Raw genomic sequence first — 20591 nt, 5'->3', positions numbered from 1 at the left:
CAAAGAAAAGAACAGGGTCAGTTTCTTACTCTCTCTCTCTCTCTCTCTCTCTCTCTCTCTCTCTGTGTGTCTGTGTGTGTGTGTCTGTGTGTAAAATGCTTTCGGATTTTACAGAAAAATTTATAGTTGCATTTGTGATTTAAAAAGTGTAAAAACCACACACATACATTCAAATGAGAGACACAGTTCATGGGTTCTAATTCAGAAAAGGGGGAAAAGGTTACACAAAAACATTGCCAATTAAATAGAAAACAGAGGAGAATAAAAAATAAAGCTGGTAAGACATTATCCTCATAATAAGATGGTAGAAATAAGTCCAAGAATGTCAGTATTTCCAGTACATATACATTTACCTGGAAAAAGTTACAGACTATCAGATTGGATTATAAAAATATTATCTATTTATATGCGATTTAGAAGACATATCTGGAATAAAATCACACTGAAAAGATGAAAATAAAAATGGAGGGCAAAAGGCACGTTATGCAAACACTAACCCAAAGAACGTATTATCATCATTTTAATTCCAAGCAAAGTAAAAGGCAAGGAAAGCACCAATAAAGGTAAAGAGCGACACTACTGCCAAAAGAAAGAATCACCAAGATTATGCAACTATTACAAACTTGTATGTATTCAACACTTGAACTATGTAGGGCGACACCTGACAAAATTAGAAGGATTAATGGGTAAATCCTCAATTTCTGTGGGAAAATCTAAGTATAATACTTTGAAAATCTGGTAGATTAAGCAGAGTTTAAAATTAGTAACATAATAACATTGGAATTGATACCTCTTTTTCATGGGAAAAATATATAAAGCCAACATCTTATGGGGCAAAAAAATTGAGGCATTTTATGAGTCAGAGAAAAGGTGAAGTTGTTCACTATCTCCAATAGTATTTGACAGCATATTGGAAGCATTAGCCAGCCCAGGGGGAGAAGTAAAAAGAGTAATAGAAGAATAAAAGAATAGAAAAAGAAGTAAATTTATATTTATTTGCATATTATATAATTATATAACTGGAAAATCTAAAAGAGGAAATGAAAATCTAGTAAAAACAAAGTGAAAATTTAGTAAAGAAGCAGACTACAAAATTAAACACAGAAATCAGTGGTCTTTACAGAGAAAGCAACTAGTTGGAAGAAATGATAAAAGGTCACATTTATAATAGCAAAAAATAAAGACAAATTTCTAGTTATATACTTAACAATAAATATACGGAACTTACATGAGAAAATTGTTGAACACTCTCCAAAGATGAGTCAGTCTTGGATAAATGGAAAGACATGTCATGTTTATGAATAGAAAGATTAAATACCATGTTGATTCTCCCTAAGTCAGATTCAAAATGTAATGCAATCCCAATAAATATATGGTAAACTTTTTTTTCTGGACTTAAAAGATTGAGTATAAAGTTTATTTGGAAGAAGAAACTAGCACAAACACCCAGGAAATCTCTGGGGTGGCGGGTGTGGGGAAGACGACTGTGGGACCATAACTCAATCAGATAATAAATATATCTTAAAGCCTCCAACATGAAAATCGTGGGATTGCATAAGTAAATAGATCAATAGAACATTATAGAAATCTAGAAACGGTTGTAAAAACATGACAAATTAGTACATATAAAAGATACCATGTGAGGCCGGGCGCGGTGGCTCAAGCCTGTAATCCCAGCACTTTGGGAGGCCAAGGCGGGTGGATCACGAGGTCAAGAGATCGAGACCATCCTGGTCAACATGGTGAAACCCCGTCTCTACTAAAAATACAAAAAATTAGCTGGGCATGGTGGCGCTTGCCTGTAATCCCAGCTACTCAGGAGGCTGAGGCAGGAGAATTGCTTGAACCCAGGAGGCGGAGGTTGCGGTGAGCCGAGATCGCGCCATTGCACTCCAGCCTGGGTAACAAGAGCGAAACTCCGTCTAAAAAAAAAAAAAAAAAAAAAAAAAGATACCATGTGCTCTCATTGTGGGACTCTATATAAGTGATGTTGAGACAAATGGATAACTATAGGAAAAAGATAAAAAATTCTAACTTTAATGTAATCGTACCATTCTTTAAACTGTCAAAATTCCGAATGGGCCAAATACCTAAATGTAAAAACAAAAACGAACTGCAGCAACAAAACAACCCCCCCAATTCCCACATAAGAGTAAAATAAAATGGGGGTGAAGTGTTTTAGAATCTGGCATGGGAAAACTTTTCTAACCATGACTCAAAATCCAGCCGCCGGAAGAAGAAAGGATGAACTTGACGATACAAATTACAAAAAAACCCAACCAACCTTCTGCATGGCAACGCTCCCCCAATGAAAGAAAAAGACAATAAATTTGACAGGTACTGCACTCACGGGAGAAGGGATAGAAGACTATGGAGGGTACCAAAATAAAACCAGCTGCTCCCTAACTGCACTTTATTTTATGGTTTTGATTTGGAAACCACGTAAATGATTTACACAATTAGATGAGATCGGGTGAGTTCAGGGTGTTATGGCCATAGACTGATTCGCATAATCCAAAGGTAAGGTAAAGAGAAAAAGCCATTTCTAAAAATAGAAAATAAATGGAAACAATGAATGAAACCATATTGTTAGTGGCATAGCCACATGGAGAAAAACTAGTTTGAGAGACTGAAAACCCAGTATTTTGACTGAATATACCTATTGTGATATATTTTAAGAAAAAAGAAAGGCTCCCAAGAAACCTTAAACAGCATTCAATAGGCTCATCCTAAGTGGTCTTCAGTATTTTTATTCTGATATTGCATGTATGTTATAGGAGAAAGGAAGTAAGTAACAATATTAATGTCTTAGGCATCATGGTTTTCAGCATAAGAAAATACATTACAAATATATGGCAAATAGGATAACTAAAAATGTACTCTTAAACTTGCTTTGGGCATGTGGGAATTGATGGGGACTTACTTTACTATTTCTAAAAATATGTGCATTCCCTAGCTTTGTCCCTAAAAATGCCTCAAAGCAATGATAGTTTAGTAGAGACAGGTTTAGTACCCATATGGCGATCTATAAATAAATTTCCACTAAATAGATTTAGGGCATCATGGATAAAATACCGATTTCAGGTATTTTGTTCAAGAAAGCTGTCAAAGTTAACTTGGGGTCATGGCAAAAAGGTCATAGGAACTAACTTCAAGGGGCTCTCTCTGGCCAAACTAAATATCGAAATGGATAATGACAGCTGGGCATGGTGGCTCACCCCTGTAATCCCAGCACTTTGGGAGGCCAAGGCGGATGGATTACCTGAGGTCAGGAGTTCAGGATCAGCCTGGCTAACATGGTGAAACCCTGTCTCTACCAAAAGTACATAAAATTAGCTGGGTGTAGTGGCAGGCGCCTGTAAGCCCAGCTACTTCAGTAGGCTGAGGCAGGAGAATTGCTTGAACCCAGGAGGTGGGAGTTGCAGTAAGCCAAGATCATGCAATTGCACTCCAGCCTGGTTGACAAGAGTGAAACTCCGTCTCAAAAACAAAACGAAATAAAACAAAACAAAAATGGATAATGACTATGATGGATTAAAGCGTAAATTATGCAAATGTGCAAATATTCGTATCAACTATGCAAAAATTCCTGGACAAATTTGCAAAATTTCCTTGATTTATATATTTTGGTGCTCTGATATTGGGCATAAATCTATTAGTTCAAAACCATTAAAAAAACAAGCTTACCAGCCATCTTTGGAGGACGCTAGAGCACACATTCATTATTTTGCAAGTTAATTTAAAAAGAAAAAGAATCAAGTCTTTTCTGCATGAACCATATCCATGGAGGATAACAAATAATTGATGAGGAAAAAAATTCTATAGAGAAGTTTTAGTTAATGATTCCAGGAATGATAACATCAGACAAGTCATTATTCTGCAACTCTGAATGAAATGATATATCTTAACAATAGTCACTAATGACTGCTAAGCAGGTAGGTGACAGGTTCATAAATATCACTTAATTTTCACTGATGAATTTAATATCATGAAAAGTGAGGCAATCAGTCATGATGTACTTCCTGATATAACAGGAAGTAAACAGTACACCTGTGAAATATTCTTAATTCGATCATACCTATAGATCTAAAATTACCTCAACACAGTAAAGGCCTAATAAAATAACCCATAGCTAACATTATACTAAAGAGTGAAAACTTGAAAGTTTTACTCCTAATATCAGGAGCAAGATAAAGATGCCCACTCTTACTGATTCTTTTCCACATAATACTGGCAGTCCTGGGTAGAGCAATCAGTCAAGAGAAAGAAATAAAAGGCATCCAAATCAGAAAGGAGGAAGTTAAATTCTCTGAAGATGACATAATCTTATATTTAGAAAACTGTAAAGATGCCACCAAAAAAACTGTTAGAACTCATGAACAAATTCAGGAAAGTTGCAGGATACAAAATCCACATCTAAAATCAATAGCATCTCTATACTCTAACAATAAACTCTCCAAAAAAGAAAGCAAGGAAACAATCCTGTTCACAATAGCCACAAAATAAATAATAAATGATTAGGAATACATTTAACCAAGGATGAGAAAGAGATGTGTACTATAAACTATAAAACATTGATGTAAGAAATTGATGAAGACACAAGTAAATAGAAAGATACTCTGTGTTCATCAATTGGAAGAGTCAATTTTGGTAAAATTGTCAAATCATATAATTTTATCCTTTATTTTGCTAATATAGTTTATCACATTTATTTGTTTTTTATGCTGAATTATTTGGCCCCTCAAGAGTAAATTGCTGTTGCTGATCCCTTTCACATGCTGTTTTACTTGATCTGCTGGTATTTTGCTGAAGATCTTTGTGTCTATAATCACTGGGGTATTGGCCTGTAGTTTTCTGTTCTTGTGGTGTCTTTGTCTGGTTTTGGAATCTGGGTAAAGCCGGCCTCATTAAATGATTTTGGAAGTATTTCCCCCTCCTCAGTTTTTTTTTTTTTTTTTTTTTTGAAAGAGTTTGAGAAGAAATGGTACTAATTCTTTAAATGTTTGGTAGAATTTGTCAGTGAAGCCATCTGGTCCTGAGCTTTTCTTTGTTGGGAGGCTTTTGATATCTGATTTAAATCTCCATAGTAGTTACAGATCTTTTCAAACTTTAATTTTTTTTCATGATTTAGTCTTGTAAGTTGTCTGTTTCTAGGAATTTTTCCATTTCTACTAGGTTGTCCAATTTTTTAGCATACAATTATTCATAATGGTCTCATGGTTCTTTTTATTTCTGTAGCATCAGTTGTAATGTCTCCTCTTTCACTTCTGATGTTATATATTTGACTCTTCTTTTTTCTTATTTCAATTTTTTTTTTTTTTTTTTTTTTTTTTTTGAGTCAGAGTTTCGCTCTTGTTTCCCAGGCTGGAGTGCAATGGTGCGATCTCGGCTCACCGCAACCTCTGCCTCCTGGGTTCAGGCAATTCTCCTGCCTCAGCCTCCTGAGTAGCTGGGATTACAGGCACGTGCCACCATGCCCAGCTAATTTTTTGTATTTTTAGTAGAGACAGGGTTTCACCATGTTGATCAGGATGGTCTCGATCTCTTGACCTTGTGATCCACCTGCCTCGGCCTCCCAAAGTGCTGGGATTACAGGCTTGAGCCACCGCGCTCGGCCTATTCCAAGATTTTTGACAATTTTATTTATCTTTTTAAATAACCAACTCCTAATTCACTGATTTTTCTGTTTTCTGTTGTGTTTATTTGCTCTAATCTGTCATTTTTTCCTTCTGTTACCTTTGGGTTTATTATTTGGTTTTTATTTTTCTAGCTTGAGCTAGTAAGAGGTTGTTTTTGAGATCTTCTTTTAAAAATGTACGTTTATTGCAATAAACTTAAACTTCTCTCTTAGTGCTGTTTTTGCAGCATCTCATAGGTGTTGATATGTTATTTTTTCACATTTTCATTTACCTTAAGGCATTTTCTAATTCCCTTTTTGATTTTGTCTTTGACTCAGTGGTTAAGAGAATGTTGTTTTACTTCCGCATGTTTGTAAATTTTCCAATTTTTCTTCTGCTATCCAAATCTAGTTTCATTCCGATGTGGTCAGAAAAAGATACCTGACATGATTTCAGTCTTCCTAAACTTGTCAAAATTTGTTTTGTGACCTAATGTGTAATCTATCATGGAGAATGTTGTTTTCACTTGAAAGTGGTGTGTATTCTGCTTTTGGTGGAATGTTCTGCATCGATCTGTTGGGTCTATTTGGTCTATAATGTTGTTCTTTTGTTTTTTAAATTAACTTTCTATCTGGATGTTCTACCCATTATTGAAAGTGGGGCATTGAAGTCCCCTCCTATGACAGTATTGCTGTCTATTTCTCTCTTCAGTTCTGTCAGTGTTGGATTTATATATTTGGTACTCTGTTATCAGGCAATTTTATTTTAAATTTTTGACTGACACTTCTATTCTTCCTTGTCTCTTGTGAGAGTTTTTTTTCATTCTACTATTTTTTCGTACATGTCAAAGAATCTTGTGGTTTTTGACTTAAAATCTGTTTTGCTGATATAAATCTAGCCAATTCCGCTCTTTTAAATGATTCGCATAGAATGTGTTTTCATTTACAGCCTATTAAATCTTATTTTCTTGGTCAGTCTTGCTAAACATTGTAAATTTTGCTGATCTTTTTAAAGAACCACATTTTGATTTCATTGGTTTTCTAACTGAGGTTATATGTAGCCTTCTGATTCACTGTTATATATGTATATAAATTTATTATATAATTTGAAACATTTTTACTATAGGTATCAGTGAATAGCTTTACATGTAATATCATATATAAATGTGAAACTGTTTTGGGTATGCAGCTTTCTAATTAGTTACAAGAAGCTTTTATATTAAGCACACTCCTTGCTGACTGACCAGAAAATCCTTTACAGACTCTCAATTGTGAAATTATTCCTTTGGTTATCATTTAGGAACCAGGTATTTTAGAGAATGAGAGAAGCTTCTTATTTACATGGACATCCCTGGGCTTCATGAAAAAGTGAGAAAATTGACTCTTAAACTACCCCTGTCTTAGGATTATTCTAGCAATACGTCATGAGCCCTGGAATGCAAAGTCTTGAAGGGGTGGGGAACTGATGAGGTACCTTGAAATAGAATGTAGATTGGGACCCACAGGTCCCTGCAGCCATGAGCTGTCCCCATAGTGGATGTGACTGTACCTGGTGCAGCCAGAATGAATTTAGCATCCAGGTCACGTGCAAGTTTCTTTCTCTTGCCTGATTGCTCTAGCTAGGACTTGCAGTGCTGCGTTGAATAACAGTGCTGAAAATGGGCATCCTTGTCACGTTTCAGATCTTCGAGGAAAGGCTTTCTGTTTTTCTCCATTCAGTATGATACTAGCTGTGGGTTCGTTATATATGGCTTTTATTATGTTGAGGTATGTTCCTTCTATCCCTAGTTTTTGAGGGTTTTTTTTTTATCATGAAATGAATTTTATCATTTTTCAACATCAATTGAAATGATCATTCATTGATATATCACGTGAATTGATTTGTGTATCTTAAGCCATCCTTGCATCCCTGGGATAAATCCCACTTGGTCTTGAGGAATTATCTTTTTAATATGTTGATGAATTTGATTTGCTAGTATTTCGTTGATGACTTTTACATCAATATTCATTGTGATATTGGTCTGTAGTTGTTTTTTATTTTTGTTGGTACCAGGGTACTTCGGTAGTTTATACATCACAATTATAATGTTATAATATTCTGTGTTTTCTGTGCTTATTAGCAGTGAGTTTTGTAGCTTCAGATGATTTATTGACCATTAATGTACTTTTTATAGATCAAAGAACTCCCTTTCAGATTTCTTGTAAAGCAGGTCTGGTGTTGATGACTTTCCTCAGCTTTTGTTTGTCTAGGAAAGCCCTTATTTCCCTTTCACATCTGAAGGATATTTTCACTGGATATACTATTCTAGAGTCACAGTTTGTTTTTTTTCCTTCAGTACTTTAAATATGCCATTCTGTCCTGGTCTGTGACAGGTTTCCACTGAAAATTGTGCTGTGAGACATATTGGAGCTCCCTTGTATGTTATTTGTTTCTTTTCTCTTGACGCTTTTAGGATCCTTTCTTCATCCTTGACCTTTGGGAGTTTATTAAAAGCCTTGAGTCTTTGGGTTAAATCTGCTTGGTACTTTATAACCTTCTTGTACTTGGAGATTGATATTTTTCTGTTTGTAAAGTTCACTGCTATTATCCCTTTGAATAATGTTCCTACTCCTGTCTCTTTCTCTGCCTCCTCATTAAGGTCGATTAACTCTCAGGTATTCCATTTTGAGGCTATTTTCTAGATCTTGTAGTTGTGCTCCATTTTTTTTTTATTCTTTTTTCTTTTTTCTCCTGAGTATTTCATATAGCCTGTCTTCAAGCTCGCTAATTCTTTCTTCTTCTTGATCATGTCCGCTATAAAGAGACTCTGATGCCTTCTTCAGTAAGTCAACTGCATTTTTCAACTGCAGAATTTCTACTTATTTTTAATTATTTCAATTTTGTTGTTAAATGTATCTCATAGAATTCTGAATTGTGTTATCTTGATTTTCTTTGAGTTTTCTCAACACAGCTATTTTGAATTCTCTGTCTGAAAGGTCACACCTATCGCTGTTTTTCTGAGATTGGTCCCTGGTGCCTTATTTAGTTTGTTTGGTGAGATCATGTTTTCCTGGCTGGTCTTGATGCTTGTGGATGTTTATCAGTCCTGGGGCATTCAAGAGTTAGGTATTTATTATAGTTGTCACAATTTGGGCTTTTTTGTATCCATCCTTCTTGGGTAGGCTTTCCAGGTATTATTTGAAGAAACTTGGGTGTTGGGATCTAAGTTTTTGGTTACTGCAGCCATATCTGCATTAGGGGGGTACCTCAATCCTAATAATGCTGTGATTCTTGCAGTCTGATAAAGGTGCCACCTTGGTGGTCTTGAATAAGATCAAGAAGAATTCTCTGGATTACTAGGCATAGATTCTTATTTTTTTTCTCCCAAACAAATGAAGTTTCCCTGTACTGAGCTACCTGGAGCTGGGGAAAGGATGCCACAAGCACCCCTGTGACCACTACCACTGGGACTGTGCTGGGTCAGACCGGAAGCCGGCACAGTGCTGGGTCTTGTGCAAGGCCCATTGTAATCACTACCTGGCTACTGTCTATGTTCATTCAAGGCCCTAGGGCTCTACAATCAGCAGGTGGCAAATCCAGCCAGGCTCATGTCCCTCCTTTAAGGTGGCGAGTTGCCCCAGGCCCTAGGCAGGTCCAGAGATGCTGTGCAGGCACCAGGACCTAGAGTCAGAAACCTTAGGAATCCACCTGGTGTTCTATTCTACTGTGGCTGAGCTGGCACCCAGGCCACCAGACAAAATCTGTCCCTTTTCCCCTTCCCTTTCCCCAGGCAAAGGAGTCTCCTTCCATGTCCTCCACCACCACAGACCCACGAGGAGTACTGCCAGGGTACCACCAATGTTCACTTAAGGCCCAAGGGCTATTCAGTCAGCTTACGGTGAATTCTTCCAGGCTTGGGACTCACCCTTCAGGGCTCAGGGCTCCCCGGTTGCCCAGTGTAGGTCTAGAGAAGCTATCCAAGGGCCACAGCCTGGGATCAAGGATCCCAAATGCCTGCTTGGTGCTCTTTCCCACTGTGGACAAGCTAGCACCTAAGCTCAAGACAAATTCCTTTTTACTCTTCCCTCTGCTTTTCTCAAGTAGGCGGGGCCTCTTCTCATCACCACCATAGCTGTGAATGTGCCGGTTCTCACCTGAAGCCAGCATGTCTCAGAGTCTCACACGAGGCCCACAGCGTATGCTATATATACAGTCCACAGTTGCTGCTGATTATTCAGGGCCCAAGGGCTCTTGGGTCAGCAGGTAATAAATCCTGCCAGGACTGGGTTCTTCCCTACAAGGCAGCAGCTTACCTTCTGGCTCAGGGTGTGTCTGGAAATGTCACGCAGGAGCTAGGGCCTATCATAGGGTCCCCGTGACTCTGCCTGGTGCCCTATCCTACTGTGGCTGAGCTGGTATCCAAGTTGCAGACAAATCCTTTTTATTCTTTCCTCTCCTCAAGCAGAAGGAAGGGTCTCATTTTGGAGCTGCAAGCTGCACTGCCTGGGATTGGGGAGGGGTGACACAAGTACTTCCTTAGCTTCCCTGGCTGGTATCTCACTAGGCTGTGTGCCTCCCCAGTCCACTGGCTCCACGCTCAGTATATATATATGGCTTGTCTAGGAGTTGCAGTCCTTAGGGCCTAGACAACCTTTCAAGTTTATTTAGGACCCCAAGGCACTTTAGCTCACCATGGCAAGGCTTGCCAAAAGTCAAGCTCCAGTCACTGGGATGGGCAATTCCCCTCTGGCAGGCTGATCTTAAATGCTCCTTCTGTGGGTGCCAGCTGAGTTCTGCCTAGTGTTGAAAGCACTGCATTCCAGTGCAGAGGCCCCCCCACTGCTAAGTTCTCCCTCTTCCAGCTGCACAGATTATCTGTCAGTGCCACACAGCCGCTGTTGGAGGATCGGGGGTGGGGTTAGTGTCAGCTCTCCAAGACTGTCTTTACTACCAGAACATTGTCTCTTTCAGCAATATGAATTTAAAACCAGATACTGTGATTGTTCACCAGATTTTTGGCCCTTTTGAAGGTGCTTCTTTGTGTAGATTGGTGTCAAATTTGGTGTTCCTGCAGGGTGAAAGATTGGTGGAGGCTTCTATTTGGCCATCTCACCCCACCTCCACCCTCATTGTGGTCTCAATTGACATTCCTTTGACGATTCGTGATGTGAAGCACCTTTTCTGATATTTGTTGGCCATTTTGATGTCTTCTTTTGCGAAATGTCTATTCAGATCCTTTTTCCATTTTTTTTTTTTTTTTTTTTTTTTTTGAGACAGTTTCGCTCTTGTTACCCAGGCTGGAGTGCAATGGCGCAATCTCGGCTCACCGCAACCTCCGCCTCCTGGGTTCAGGCAATTCTCCTGCCTCAACCTCCTGAGTAGCTGGGATTACAGGCACGTGCCACCATGCCCAGCTAATTTTTTTTGTATTTTTAGTAGAGACGGGGTTTCACCATGTTGACCAGGATGGTCTCGATCTCTTGACCTCGTGATCCACCCGCCTCGGCCTCCCAAAGTGCTGGGATTACAGGCTTGAGCCACCGCGCCCGGCTCCTTTTTCCATTTTTAATACAGATTATTTGCTATTTTGCTATTGAGTTCTTTGAGGCCCTTAAATATTCCGGTTATTAAGCCCTTGCTGGATGGACAGTTTGCAAACATTTTCTCCCATTCTGTAAGTTGTCTCTATGCTTTGTTGATCGTTTCCTTTGAAGCTTTTCAGCTTAATGTAATTCCATTTGTCTATTTTTGCATTTGTTGTCTGTGTTTTTGAGGTCTTACCTAAATGATTTTGCCCAGACCAATGTCCTGAAATGTTTCCCCAGTATTTTCTTTAGGTAGTTTAATAGTTTCAGGTCTTACGTTTAAGTCCTTAGTCCATTTTGGTTTTATTGTTGTATATGATTGGAGACAAGAGTATAGTTTTATTCTCAGCATCTGGTTACCCAGTTTTCCCATGACTATTTTAGAGACTGTCTTTTCCCTACTGTATATCCTTTGTCAAAAATAAGTTGGCTGTAAATATGTGGATTTATTTCTGGGTTTTCTATTATTTTCTATTGGTCGGTGTGTCTGTTTTTATGCTACTACCATGCTGTTTTGGTTACTCTGTATGGTTTTGTAATATGGTTTGAAGTCAGATAGTTGATACCTCCAGCTTTGTTCTTTCTGCCCAGAATTGCTTACGCTATTCGGAGGAGGCGGGGGGTCTCTCTTGGTTTTATATAAATTTTAGGATTAGTCTTTCTATTTCTTTGAAGAATGTTATTGGTATTTTGGTAAGGATTGCGTTGAATGTGTAGATTGCTTTGGGTAGAATGGAAATTTTACCAATATTAATTTTTCCGATTAATAAACATGGGATATCTTCCTATTTTTTGTGTGCCCTTCAGAATTTATGAGTTTTATAGTTTTCATTGTAGACATTTTTCACCTCATTGGTTAAATTTGTTCTTAGGTATTTTATATTTTTGTAGCTACTGTAAGTGGAACTGCTTTCTTAATTCTAGGAATTTTTATATGCTGATGCTGTGTCCCGCAACTTTACTGAATTCACTTATCAGTTTTAACAGTTTTAGGTGGAGTCCTTAGGTTTTTCTTTTTTTCTTTTTTTTTTTTTTTTTTGAGACGGAGTTTCGCTCTTGTTACCCAGGCTGGAGTGCAATGGCGCGATCTCGGCTCACCGCAACCTCCGCCTCCTGGGTTCAGGCAATTCTCCTGCCTCAGCCTCCCGAGCAGCTGGGACTACAGGCGTGCGCCACCATGCCCAGCTAATTTTTGTATTTTTAGTAGAGACGGGGTTTCACCATGTTGACCAGGATGGTCTTGATCTCTTGACCTCGTGATCCACCCGCCTTGGCCTCCCAAAGTGCTGGGATTACAGGCGTGAGCCACCACGCGTGGGGATTTTTTTTTTTTTTTTTTTTAAATCAAGTCCTTGCCTGTTTTTGGTATTAGAATGAGTTTAAAAGCATTGTGTTTTCTTTAAAAATTTTTTGGAGTAATTTGAATAGGCTGATATTAGTTATTCTATGAATGTTCGGTAGAAATCAGCAGTGAAGCCATTCGGTCCCAGGCTTTTCTTTCCTGGGAGACTTTTTACTACTTTGATTTTATTGTTATTGGTCTGTTCAGGTTTTATATTTCTGATTCATTCTTGATAATATTTATATGTCTAAGAATTTATCCATTACCTCTAGATTTTCCATTTGTGAGTATATTATTGCTCATAATAGTATCTAATGATCTTTGTATTTCTGGGACCTCCATTGTAATTTTTTTGTGCGTGTTTCTAATTGTATTTGGGAGGTTCTTTTCTTTTTAGTCTAACCAAAGTTTTATTTATTTTTTTATTGTGTAAAAACCTTTTTGTCTGTTTGGCCCTTTGTATTTTTAGTCCTGATTTTATTTATTTGTGCTCTGATCTTTATTACTTCTTTCTACTAATTTTGAGTTCATTTTGTTCTTGCTTTTCTTGTTCCCTGAAGTGCATGTTAGATTGTTTATTTCAAGTGTTTTTATTTTTTAATGGGGGTGTTTATCGAGATAAAATTTCCTCATAGTACTGCTATTGCTTTGTACCATAAGTTCTTGTATGCTGTGTTTCCATTTTTATTTGTTTTCCGAAGTCTTTAAACTTCCTTCTTAATATTTTATTTACCAATTGGCCATTCGAGAGCTCACGAATTTCCATCTGTTTATGCAGTTTCCAAAGTTTCTCTTGTTGTTGATCCTAGTTTTATTCTATAGTGGTAAGAAAGTTAGCTGGTATAATTTTGACTTTCTGAATTTGCTGAGAAGTGTTTTTTGGTCTAACATATGGTATATCCTGGTGAATGTCCCATGTATTGATGAGAAGAACATGTATTCTGTAGCCGTAGGATGAAATGGAATGTTCTGTAAATGTTAGGTAGGGTTTTTTTCTTTTTTTTGTGGGGGGGGCGGTGTAGAGTTTAATTTACTTCTTCTGTCTAGATGTTCTGTCACTGACAGAACATCAGGAGGTGGGATGTTTAAGCCCCCTACCATTATTGTGTTCAAGTGTCTCTCCCTTTAGACCTATCAAGCTTTCCCTTTGTGTTTAGGTGCTCTGGTGTTGTGTGCATACATATTTATAATTGTTATACCCTCCTGCTGAATTGACCCTTTTTTCATTATATAATGACATTTTGATATGGTCTGGATATTCATCCCTCCAAATCTCATATTGAAATATATTCCTAGTGTTGGAGGTGGGACCTGGTGGAAGGTAATTTGATCACAGGAGTGAATTTCTCATGAATGGTTCTGTCATCACAATAGTGAGTTGTCACAGATCTGATTTTTTAAAAGTGTGTGGCACCTTTCCCCACTTCTCTCTCTTGCTCCGACTCTCACCATGTGAGACACATGTTCCCTCTTCACCTTCTGTCATCACTGTAAGTTTCCTGAGGCTTCCCCAAAAGCTGAGCAGATGCCAGCACCATGCTTCCTGTAAAACCCGCAGAACTGTATACCAGTTAACTCTCTTTTCTTTATAAATTATCCAGCCTCAAGGATTTCTTTATAGCAATGCAAAAATGCCTAATCCACCTTCTTTGTGTCTTTTTACAGTTTTTGACTTGAAGTTGATTTTATCTAACTACTCTTACTCCTTTTTGGTTTCCATTTGCATAGAATATCTTTTTCGATTCCTTCAGTTTCAGCCTATGTGCATCTTTACGTATGAAGTAAATTTCTTGTAGGCAAAATATGGTTGGATCTTTTTTTTTTTAAATACATTCAGCCACTCTGTCTTTTATTTGGGTAATTTAGTCAATGTACTTTAATGTTATTATTGATAAGTAAGAACTCACTATTGGCATTATGTTAGTTGTTTTCTGGTCATGTTGCAACACCTCTCTTCCTTACTTTCTTTTTTACCATATACCTTTGTGGTTAAGTGATTTTTCTCTGGTAGTATGTTTTAATTTCCTTGCTTTTTATTTTTAGTGTATCTATTATAGGTGTTTGCTTTGTGGTTATTGTGAGGCTTACAGAAAACATCTTAGAGTTATAACAAATTATTTTAAATTAACCAGTTATTCAAAATGAAAATTAATCACAAAGAAAAGGGAGAAAAACGGAAGAATACTTTACACTTTAACTCCATCTCCCTACATTTTTTTATAATGCCTGTGTCTTAACAAATTACTGTGATTATTACAATTTTTGATAGATTTTCCTTTTAATTTTCAAACTAGAGATATGAGTAGCTTATACATCACTATTGCAGTAGTAGAGTATTTGCCTATGCCCTTACTTTTACCAGTGAGTTTTATACATTTGATGTATTCTTGTTATACATTAGGATCTTTTTCTTTCAGAATGAAGAGCTCCCTCTAGCGTTTCTTATAGGATCGATCTAGTGGTGATCAATCTTGGTCAGTTTTCATTTGTCTGGGAAAGTATCTCCTTCATGTTTCACGGATAGTTTCTTGGATATAGTATTCATGACTGAAAGTTTTTTTCCAGCCAGGTGTGGTGGCTTATACCTGTAATCCCAGCACTTTGGAAGGCCAAAGCTGGAGGAAAACTTAAGCTCAGGAGTTCAAGACCAGCTTGGGCAACACTGGGAGCCCTTGTCTCTACAAAAAATTTGAAAATTAACCAGGCTTGGTAGCTCATACCTGTAGTCACAACTTCTCAGGAGGCTGAAGTAAGAGGAGCACTTGGACTTCAGGAAAATTGAGGCTGCAGTGAGTCGTGGTTGTGCCACTGCACTCTAGCCTGGGTGACAAAGTGAGGCTCTGACTCCAAAAAAAAAAAAAAGTATTCCCCCCCACTTTTTTTTTTTGAGATGGGAATCTGGGAGTCTCGCTTTTTTGCCCAGGCTAGAGTGCAGTGGCACAATCTCAGCTCACTGCAACCTCTGCCTCCTGGGTTCAAGCAATTCTCTGTAACAGCCTCCCTAGTAGCTGGGATTACAGGCGCCTGCCACCACACCCAGCTAATTTTTGTATTTTTAGTAGAGATGGGGTTTTACCATCTTGACCAAGCTGGTCTTGAACTCCTGACCTTGTGATCCACCTGCCTCAGCCTCCCAAAGTGCTGGGATTACAGGGCGTGAGCCCCCGCACCCTGCCAAAAAAAAAAAAAAAAAAAAAAAAAAGTTTTTTTTTTTTTCCCTTTACATTTTAAATATGTTTTCCCACTCCCTCTTGGCCTGTATGGCTTCTGCTAAAAAGTCGATTGCCAGACAGAGAGCTCGTTTACATGTTATTTTCTTCTTTTCTCTTGCTGCTTTTAGAATCCTTTCTTTGTTCTTGACCCTTGAGAGTGCAATGATTATATGCCTTGGGGTGGTCTTATTTGGATTTGAATCTATTTGGTGATATTTGACCTTCCTGTACTTGTAGATTATTATCTTTCTCTAGGTTTAGAGAGTTTCCTGCTCGATTTCTTTGAATAGCTTTCTACATCTTATTTCTCAGCTCTCTCTTGAGAGTGGACAGAGGGAGGGCACAGAGGCTGGGCTGAAGGGGAAGAAGCTGGGGACCCAGAACAGGGATGCTGCACACCAGGACTCATTCTGGCACCCACCAATTCCTGTGGAAGGGGTGAGTTTAACAGGCAAATGAGGCTTCGTCGGAAGCCTCACATGGTCAGAAAATAACTCTTGATTCTTCTCTCATCTCCTCGCGCCTGTTCTTCCTCCTCGCCCCAACTCATGCCCTACACTTTAATCTCACCGAATCTCAGCCGTTATCCATGTGCCTTTGTTTCCTTGCCTCTATATATCTTTCTGGCTGTCATGTCCCACCCCTCACTGCCCACCTGGAAACGTTCTCAGCCCAAATTTCAACTCCTTTACCAAACCTGTTCTCACATTCCCCCCCCAACTCATAGTAAGCGTGTGTCCTGGGTGTTTCCATAGCGCTGTGTGTATGTGTCTCCGCATAGAAATTGATTGCTGCTAGACTGAAATGCTACAAAGTTAGACTCTGTGTAGGAGTCTGAAATCTGAAGGACATTCAGATACAGAATGAAAGAGATGCTGAGGTACCTTGTAGATAGGGTGGAGGGCTAGCAAGCTTCTCATTGTAGCCCCAGCAATAACCTCAGCCATCAAGTGACTGTAACTGGTGCAGCTGGAAATCAGAGCTCCAGACCCTGGTCTTGGCCAGAAGCCAGGCCGTGGGGAGATTCAAGGGCAGAACGAGCAGAGGTGGCGGACGTCCAGGTCGAGGTGGCTGGAGCTAGAGCAGGAGAGAGAGTGGGGGGAGCTGAGGACCTGTGTATCTAAGTCCCTAAAAGAGATCAGTGACTGGTGGAAAAATACCTGGGCCCTCTTACCTGGATGACCATGGGTAAGAGTCTTCCATCGGGCTGAAGCTTCAGCATGACCAAAGGGACTGTCATGCATTGCTGCTTAAAAATGATGACATCAGGCTTGACCCCATCCAGCAGGGAGAAATCATTTCAAACAAAGATCCAGCCTGCAGGGGCAGGGGCAGGGGCTGGAATATAAACAGGGTTGAATTCATTTCTGGAGCTCTCTTTCTGTCATTTTCCAGGGTGGATCCTTCCTCTATCCCTCCAAGTCTTTTTTACTTTAAACTCCAACCACTTTCCCCAGAACCAAACAATTGAATGCAAAGTTTTATGACTGATGTCTTCCTTCAGACTTGGAGCTCCCTGCAGTGAAGTTTCTGGTTTTCTACCACATAAGACCCCCATGCCCAACCTCATTCTTCAATTATCCCCTCTTCTGTCAGCTTTAGCCAACATAGCAAAAATATTTCCTTTATCTACCCATCTCCCCCCAAAATAGATTCCGCTTCTAGCTCTCCAAAGCTTTGTTTAGTTTTTCTTGCTATTTTTCTCCAGAAGCTTGAGCTCCCCTCTAAGACTGATACATGCTCAATGAAGAAGGAAGAGAAGAACGTGGAGACAGAAGAGAAAGAAAAAAGATACAGGAGATGCTGTAGATCAACATTCTCAGTCAGGGGCGATTCCTTCTCTCCTGAATCCCCAACCCCAGGACTTTCGGCAATCTCTAGAGCCACGTTTAGCTGTCACGACCAGGGGGATGCTGCTGACATCTAACGGGTAGAGGCCGGGAATGCTACTAAACACTGTATGATGCTCAGTAAACCACCCCCCGCCCCCCCCACACACAGAGAATTATGTGGTGCAGAATGCTAATAGTGCCAAAGTTGAGAAATTCTAAGTGCAAATGCAGGAGGGTGTAGATGGAGGAGATGAGAGAAGGGGCTGGAGATGGGAGGAGAAGGAAGCAAAGCGAAGGGAGGTGGGGGTAATGGAGGTGGTGGGAATGGCTGGGATGGTGTATGGGCAAAAAAGGCCAGCAGCACCTGGAGTTCTTTCTCCAGCTGGGTCTTCAAGTCTTCCAGCCCTGGAGGCAGCACCAGGCGGGCTGGGAGCCTTGAAGAATGCCTCAGGAGCATGGGGTTTGCACCACTGAGAAACTGGTACCCAAAGAAGGCATCATCCTTCCAAGAATCATAAACGCACTCTAGGAACGTCAGTTGGGGAGCACACTGTGAGCTCTGAGCTCCTAACCCCACGGATACCTTACTCTTCCATTCTCTCTCCCCCATCTCTTTCAAATCCCTGGGTTGGAAATCTGAATATTGGTTTTGGGAGGTTGCGGAAACTGACCAGCCAGGGGAGTCTTTCCACCTGGGAATGTTTTTTTGAAATCTTCCAGCCTTCTCACACAATTTGTGAAATCCAGTGTCCCCTTAACGGCCAAGTCCTTCATCCTGTGGAAAGAATGGAGTGCAAGAAGATCAAGGAAGTATCCTACCTTGCACCCTGGGAAGTGCCCAGCCTCAACCTGGCACTCACCCTTTTGCTAGGGAGAACTTAATCGCTCGTTCCTGGGAAGGTCCAGTTGCCTATTCCCTGCTATAGGCAGGATTAACCCATCTTTCCAGGAACCCTACCTAGAGGAAGAACATGGAGGTAGGGGGAAGGGCGTGGGCGGCGGGTTTCTTGGCATCTGGAAGGGGATCAAGGACTTTCTGGGGCGCACTGGTATACCTTGTCACTCCTCCGCGCTCAGGCCTCTCCATCAGCCACCCTCCTCTGCCCCATCCTCCTTCACTTCTCCCCACTCCCTCATCTTTCCCTGTTTGGCAGTAGCCTCTCCCCAACCGCTTCTTCCTTAGCACCCCCGGGGCCGCGCCCCTTCTCCGCGGAGCTCACCAGTAGCCTAGGGCAGGTAGATAATCCCGTTGCCCTGCTCCCAGCTGTAGAAGGGGAAAAAGGCCTCGCCCCGGGTCCTGCACTGAGATCCGCTTGCAGAACCAGTGGAGACTCAACAGCCCGTTGTGCTCGCACAGCTTCACCATCAAGAGGCGCCCCAGGTGCAGGGGGACGTCGATCGCTACCTCCGCCTCCTGCGCAACAGGACGCAGCTCAGTGTGGGGTTTGGGGGCTGCAGGGAGGGCGGTGGGGTCGATGAAGCTTCAGAGAATCCTGGTTCCGCTCTCCCCTCGGAGGGAGATAATTGAACCAGGTGGAGGTGAGGAGGAACAGCCTCCCCGCTCCTGCCACGTCTGGGGAACCCCTGCGTACCCCAGCGGGCGTCTCTGGGTCTCTGCTCCTCCCACTCCAGCAGGGAAACGCCTTTCCTTTTCCTTGCCGTATCAGGCGCACCAAGTGCACCCGACCTGATTCTGCTGGGGCTCCGACCGCAGGCTGCTCCGACTGGCCCTGGCCCCAGCCCCCAGTAACTCTACTGCACTCCAGGGCCCTAGCTCTCACCGGGGTCCGCACTCACCTTTCCACGCACCTGCGACAGCTGCACCAGGTTGGGGGAGCCCGCCAGGAGTGAATCCCCCGTGGCTACGGGGACCCTGTACTTGCCCATCTTGCATGGACCTGGAGGGGGAATCCAAGGAGAAATCTGCTAGAAGAGGATCTGAGACCCAGCTCCCAGGGAAGCACGCCCAGGCTAGAGTGCCCGTTATGTTTGGGTTTCCCCACCTCCCACCCAGATTCCTCCCCCACTAGGAGGAGCTCTGGGACTATGCCAGGCTACGGGCTCTGTATCCAGGGTTTCTCCCAGCAGCTCCGGAGGGTGCAGCCCCACCCATATTCACTTGGCAAACACTCCCTGATGCCAGTTTCACCCCCTGCCATGAACTGAACACACTGGCCTGCGGACAATGACAGCTAAACACTAGCTCCCTTGTATGTGATGATGATAGCTACCATTTGTGGAATGCTTCCTTGAAGTGTAGGGGTGTTTTTCAATGGACAGCTGACACTTCCGCTCACCCGCCACTTACCTCTCTCCTGGACGTCCTGTGCTATGGTGAGCAAAAGGGCTTGAACCCCCTTCCATCTCCTCATGTTGAAAGAGTCAATCAAAATAGTTGGCTAAAGTAAAAAAGTATACAGATATACCTTAGTATTTTGGTTTAAACTGAAATCATAAATGTTGAGCCATTCATGAATTTTTAATAAAGGGCCAATGTGTTTTCATGGAATGGGAGTCCATAATAAGACTTGCATAAGCTATATCCGCATGAGTTGATTTTTACTTAAAATGGAGCTAGAACCTAACGGTTCCTGTGGGGAAAAAACCTAAATGCAGCCCCTATTTACATCTTTATAGTTTTCTCAAAACCATTTATAGTTGTATGGCTGACTTTTAGTCATCAAATTGACAGTGATTTTTAAAAGATTATTCATTATATAGTCAAAGTATTCAACTTATTTTAATAAAACAATACCTGTTGAGAAAACTGGCTAGACATATGCAGAAAGCTGAAACTGGATCCCTTCCATACTACCTTATACAAAGATTAACTCAAGATGGATTAAAGATTTAAACCTAAAACCATGAAAACCCTAGAAGAAAACATAGGCAATACCGTTCAGGACACAGGCACAGGCAAAGGCTTCGTGACTAAAACACCAAAAGCAATGGCAACAAAAGCCAAAATAGGCAAATGGGATCTAATAAAGCAAAGAGCTTCTGCACAGCAAAACAAACTATTA

The 20591-nt window shown here is 40.7% G+C and overlaps 1 long non-coding RNA gene across 1 annotated transcript; it reads right to left on the bottom strand.

The window, feature by feature from the left end:
- Nucleotides 1-5273: 5273 nt before the first annotated feature.
- Nucleotides 5274-19127, bottom strand: LOC101050436 (uncharacterized). Its single transcript, XR_012514516.1, has 4 exons — nucleotides 18789-19127; nucleotides 18240-18343; nucleotides 16911-17074; nucleotides 5274-16813 (listed from the first exon to the last, which is right to left on the bottom strand). It is a non-coding gene; the product is annotated as an uncharacterized LOC101050436 (long non-coding RNA).
- Between the last annotated feature and the right edge of the window lie 1464 nt (nucleotides 19128-20591).

The sequence above is a fragment of the Saimiri boliviensis genome, chromosome 17 (assembly GCF_048565385.1).
Source record: "Saimiri boliviensis isolate mSaiBol1 chromosome 17, mSaiBol1.pri, whole genome shotgun sequence".
Lineage (NCBI taxonomy): Eukaryota > Metazoa > Chordata > Mammalia > Primates > Cebidae > Saimiri > Saimiri boliviensis.
This window is presented reverse-complemented; position numbering and strand designations above follow the sequence as displayed.